Source organism: Acomys minous (assembly GCF_964271855.1).
Source record: "Acomys minous genome assembly, chromosome: 1".
Lineage (NCBI taxonomy): Eukaryota > Metazoa > Chordata > Mammalia > Rodentia > Muridae > Acomys > Acomys minous.
The window spans coordinates 25,414,759-25,420,871 of record NC_140483.1 but is presented as its reverse complement, the minus strand read 5'-3'; the positions used below and the strand labels follow the sequence as shown (position 1 = coordinate 25,420,871).

Genomic DNA, 6,113 nt, shown 5'->3' with positions numbered 1-6,113 from the left:
AAGATGGATGGCTCAGCCCTGCCTGGTACTCATAACAAACATGTAGGCCAATGCAGGGGTTTGGGATACGGTCCCTTACTGCAGCTTCTCCAGTAATGCTTTTCTTTTTTACTTTTTATTTTTATAGGTGTTGGAGATTTATCTTAATAATCAAATATCCTGGTAAGTACCCTAATTCATACACCTTTGGAATTTCTTAATTAGCCTTGTCATGCCATTTTCTCTTAGGGCACTAGAGCCTGAAGGACAGGCAGTTCACTTCTTTGTACAAGAAGAGACTGAGGCTTGGAGAGGGAACTTTCAAAGTTAAAGTTCACAGCAAAGCACCCACTGTAGGTTTCCTAGTTAGACTCACACACTCCCCCACAACATAAGTGTTTTTCCCGATATCACTGCCATCCTTCATTATTCTGCTGCACAGCACGTTTGTTCATTAGAAAGTACTCTAGTCCACGCTACTGGACATGTTGAATATGATTTGGGTACAGAGCTTTCATACTCAGTAGTCAACGACACTAAACATGTATGAAGTGACACACGGGTAATATGTTAAATAAGCTTTTAGCTCACTTGTTTCCTCATGGTCTAATATTTTCCTATGATTTGAAAGCCGGCAATGGGGTCTCTAAAGTCAGTAGGAAAAGGAGCCATGAGAGTGAAGGAGGGCATGGATGCAGTTTGCCGGCTCTCCTTGCGGACTCCCAGGTGCAGTCTTGAGTCGTGTCTTCATTATCTTAAAGCAAGCGGGTGTCATGCCCAAGCACCACTGTTACAAAGACTTGGAGATTCCATGAGAACTTCAAATATGCTAATTATTGTCTGTATGGTTTTTAGAAAGCACTTAATGTTCCCAGGTCTGTGACCTCATCTTGTCAAAGAAGCGAGTTCAGCTACAAATTCTTGAGTCCTTAGGGTTTCATGAGGCGGATTAATTATAAGCTCAAGAGAGTGCATCATAGACTTTAGGAGGCCTGGGTAACCTATGTTGAAAATGAGAGGGAACCAGGACAGGTTGCTGAGAAGAGCTGCGAGGGGTAGAGCTGCTGATAGGAGGGCCATAGTGCAGGTAGCAGTGTCACATCAGAGACAATGGATTCCCTAACATCCTTTGTCTTTGCAGCTCTCTACTCAAGTCCAAAGTCCTAGGACAGTGGCTTCTTGACCTACAGTAAGTCTGCATGTCCAGCTGATCTAGAAGACAGCCGACAACTTCCTTTGCAGCCTCACCAACACAGCACTCACCAATCAAAAGGCTATTGCTAAGTAATAGGGTGGTTGCTCAGCAGGTATCTAGCTGTTTCCTCCTGACCCTCTGTTTTCTTTTGCTCCTTTTCTCTCTTCCCTTTCTCTTTGTACTGTTCCTGTAAGGCTCTTCCAGTCCAATCATCAGCTGACTTTTATAATTGGGGTTGGGGGCGCTACATTTTAGTACATCAGAGAAGGTTCCAGTCCCCACTTCTCTTACACTGTGAGAAAGATTATGATCATGGTGAAGAGAGAAGGAGACAGTTGCCCTGGCTACAGATGGGGACCAGAAAGCCAGGAAGCAGCAGTATTCCTAAGGACTAGAGCCAGGGAGGGCTATGAGCAATGATCTTGGAGCAGATGGCTCATAGAACAGTCCACCAAAGCCCCCCGGGTACCACTGCTAGTCTGAGGGGTTTCCTTTCACAGTGTTCCCATTAACACATTTTCTTGGCTTTCTCTTTATGGCTGCTGGGATGAGCAGCTTTTTTTCCATTTCCAAACTGTCCTTATCAGTAATGCAACAATAGCTAATTTAATTAGCTGACCTGAATGGTGGCCAGTTTGAGCTAATTTGGTTTTGATAGTGCTCCTTGGCACATGTAAAACTGATAAGCATATTTCTCTCCAGACGAACAGTGGGGTTTGGGAGGGGTATGTGCATGATGATAGCTCTCCCAAAGCCCCACTTATACCTGGGGGACACAGTGCTTGACCAAAGGCAAGTTATTCTAAAGTCAGTACCTCCCCCCGCCCCCCGCCACCCCCCACATACACATACCCTGCCCAAGGACCTGTCAAATGTGTCAGCTGAAAGAGATAAAATAGACAACCAGGAAATTGCAAAGGCAAATTGCCCAGGATGAGGGTTGCTGGGAGCTGGGACAAAAACATTCCCCTTAGCAGTAAGAGTGCTTGGCTGGGGAGGTCTGGAGCTCAGCCATGGACTGATGGTACCTCAGTCACTGCAATTCTGTGGGTCAGCCACCTGATGAATCAGGTGACCATTGGCCACCTCCTTCATAGCTGTGTCTCAGCACATCAGTGCAGTGTGGACACACACACACACACACACACACACACACACACACACACACACACACCATGTCAGTGAAGGATGCTCTGACAATGAGTTGAGTTCCCTGAGAGTATGCATTCTTCAGTTTTTCTTGGTGGGAACTAAACACTATTACTCCTCTGTCTCTAGGTTCTAATATGCTATGTATACATGGAAGATACTTAAGGTATGTTTGGTGAATGAATAAGAAATAATATGATATGATATGAATAATATAGGAAAGGGGTATGGAGACACATAGAGGGACAGTTTCGGGCATAGAAAAGTCAACATACAACTGAGTAACATAAAACAAATTCCTTTTCAGGTCAGTATTCCAGCCCCCTCTATCCTTTGGGGAAAACAAAACAAACAAACAAAAACAAAACAGAAAAACACAATTGTTTAGTATCCCCAGTGAGACTCCATTGGAGAGAACTAGTTTTCCACTTATGAGTGTGTTTTCAATTGGAGATCGCTTCTGTGTTAGGGATGAGCCATGTGTCCAGTTCTTTCAGCTCCATGATCCCATCTGGCGCAGACCCAGCAGGTCCTGTGCACGCTGCCACACTCTCTGTGAGTTGATATGCACATTGGTCCTGCTATGTTTACAGGGCCTTGTTTCTTTGGTGTCCCCCACTTCCTCTGTCTCTTACACTCCTAGCAGTAGATAGCCAACACCCTGGAACTCACTGGCACAGGAGATAACTTCCTGAACAGAACATCAACAGCCCAGGCTCTAAGGGCAACAATTAATAAATAGGACCTCATGAGGCCGAGCAGCTTCTGTAAGGCAGAAGACACTGTCAACAAAGTGCCAGCCTACAGACTGGGAAAAGATCTTCACCAACCCTACATCTGACAAAGGACTAATATCCAAAATATATAAAGAACTGAAGAAATTAATCACCACCAAACCAAATAACCCAATTCAGAAATGGTGTTCAGAATTAAACAGAGAATTCTCAACAGAGGAGTATAGAATGGCTGAGAAACACTTAAAGAAATGCTCAACGTCATTAGTCATCAGAGAAATGCATATAAAAACTACTCTGAGATTCCATCTTACACCCATCAGAATGGCTAAGATCAAAAACTCAAGTGATATCACATGCTGGCGAGGATGTGTAAAAGGGGGAAGACTCCTCCATTGCTGGTTGGAGTGTAAATTTGTACAACCACATTGGAATTCAATCTGGTGCTTTCTCAGAAAACTGGGTATAGGGCTTCCTCAAGACCCAGCTATTCCACTCCTTGGAATATACCCAGAAGATGCTCCAGCACACAACAAGGACTTACATTCAACCATGTTCATAGCATCCTTATTTGGAATAGTCAGAATCTGGAAACAACCTACATGTCCCTCAGTTGAAGAATGGATAAAGAAACTGTGGAATACTACCCAGCTATTAAAAAGAAGGAAATCCTGAAATTTGCAAGTAAATGGATAGAACTAGAAATCATCATCCTGAGTGAGTTAAGCCAGACCCACAAAGATACACATGGTATACACTCACTTATAATTAGACACTAGCTCAACAGGGATGAGCTGAAAGTCTTGTCTTAGCAGGAGATTGGGATAGATGCTGGGACTTCCTGTTGGGACTCCAGGTAAGAGGGGTATAGGAGAATGGGGAAATAGAAGGATCCAGAGGGTCCTAGAAACCTACAAGAAGACTATCAAGGCTTGTGGGGGTCTGCTGAAACTACTGTACCAATCAGCCATGCATCAGATATAGCCAATGGACAGCACATTCTCCACAGCTGTGTCGAGAGTGGGGACTGACTCTGACATGAAGTCTGACATGACCACTTCCCCTCCATGGGGAGGCCTGGTGGCACTCAAAGGAAGGGTAAACAAGCTACCACGATGAGACATGATAGGCTGTGATCATATGGTGGGGGTCCTCTTCTGTCACAGACCTAGGGGAGGGGAATAGTGTGATATATTTAATGGCTTTCAGTTTTGTGTTTTTCTGTGTGTAAGAATGTTAGGGTCTCTGTATTTATTTGTGTTTCTCCTGCTTTTCTCTGCATCTTTTTCTTGTTTGATTTTTTTCTCTCTTTTTTTCTTCTCCTGTTTGTTTGATACTGTTTTAGTTTGATATTATCATTATTATTATTATTATTATTATTATTATTATTATTATTATTATTATTATTATGCCTGTTTGTTATCTAAGAGTGACAGAAAAAGTATGGATTTGAATAGGAGGACCTTGGAGGAGCTAGGGGAGGGGAAAACATAATCAGAATATATTGTATAAAAATCTATTTTCAATAAGAGAAAAATAGGGGAAAAGGCTCAGTTGTTCTATGAGACTTATTTTTTAGCACATCAAAATCTCTTTTGTCCCACCTGGACCTCTGTCTACTATTCCCTAGCCATCTTCTTTCTAGATAAAGGGCCACACCCAAGTAGTCATTTGAGTTTGCTTTGAAGAGCTTCCACTCCTTGGAACTGCACTTAACCACATGGCTGAAATGGTGTGTGATTGAAACTAGTCGGTTTGAAAACCTTTCCAGTAGGACAGGTCCATGTGAGAACATTTTAGTGCGTCTCCCGACTCTGCTGTGTGGTCATGTTTAAAAATGTGTGGCTCATCTAGTCTCATTCCACACACTTTCCCTGCGTGAACTCACCCACCCTGTGTAGCATCAGCATTCTCCGTGTAGCCGAAAATTCACGAGTCTTTGTCGTCCACCCTGAACTCCCTAGATCAGTTACGCAGAAATGCAAGTGACTCCTGAAGTTTTCCACCTGGATCTTCTATTACAGCCTAAGCCAAGACACCAAGACCTGTTCCTGTTACCTGTTTACAGAAATCTATTTGTCTTAATTCTCTGCTTTTGTGGATAGCTTAACCCAACCTGCCTCCCTCCATTCCTGCTTGAGGCAGCCACAACCTAGTCTATTGATTTCGCCTTCTAAATGCCTTTTGAATCCAGGCCATTCTTAACACTGAAATGACTTTATTTATATCTTTCATCCCCCATCCCTCCAACCTAAACAGGAATTTCTCAAAGCCTGAGATATCTCAATGTCAGACAAATAGGAAGTGCTCAGTTTCCTGAACTGAATTAACATCTCTCCCCCCACCCCCACCTCTGTTCCATCACATGCTAAATCTTTAGTCAAGATCAAGTGCTTTGCTGAATACAAAGAGGTAGGTGGGTTTTCTTACTCTAGTGTATAACAATTTTTATTTTAGTAGCAAAATCAAATGCCTTTCGTGTATAGATCATATGCTATGCAGTTTACCCACTTCATAGATGAAAACCAAACAGATCAACAACAACAACAACAAAACAAACCCAAGCCTCTGACAGGTTAAGAAACTTCCCCTTACTGCCCAGATCATAAATGATATTAGTTCAATTTCGAGTCTGGATGGGGTCCAATGTAAACACCATGTAAGACATTCAAAGTCCTTATCTCTGTAAATAAAACAAAGAAAAAGCAAAAATACTTGGGCGAATCTCAGAATAATTACACTGAATGAAAGAAGCCAGACAAAAAGGATTGTATGCTGTGAGACTTCATGTACACAAAGTTCTAGAAAATGCAAGCTGTAAGTGGTGAACAAACAAACAAACAAAACAACCCAGGCCAGTGGTTGCCTAGGGAAAAGGGGCAAATCTGAAAGACTGGATTGCAAGCAAGGAGAGTTTGGTGGTCATGAACAGTTTCGATCTTTTGGTGGTGTTGACAGTGTGACAGTTGTATATACGTTTCAAAACTTATCAAAGTGTAATCTTCAAATATTTGGCTTTGTGGAGGGTTTACGCCAACAAAGGTGCTAGCAAACAC

At 42.7% G+C, this 6,113-nt stretch overlaps 1 protein-coding gene and 1 long non-coding RNA gene across 3 annotated transcripts in view; one reads left to right on the top strand and one right to left on the bottom strand.

Annotated features, from left to right (window-relative positions):
• The window catches only part of PBX1 (PBX homeobox 1), a 309,744-nt gene that overhangs the window by 2,758 nt on the left and 300,873 nt on the right, over positions 1-6,113 (bottom strand). The window lies entirely within an intron of this gene.
• LOC311601569 lies at positions 126-3,782 on the top strand. The gene is made up of 3 exons (XR_014780601.1): positions 126-162; positions 1,121-1,286; positions 2,453-3,782. It is a non-coding gene; the product is annotated as an uncharacterized lncRNA (long non-coding RNA).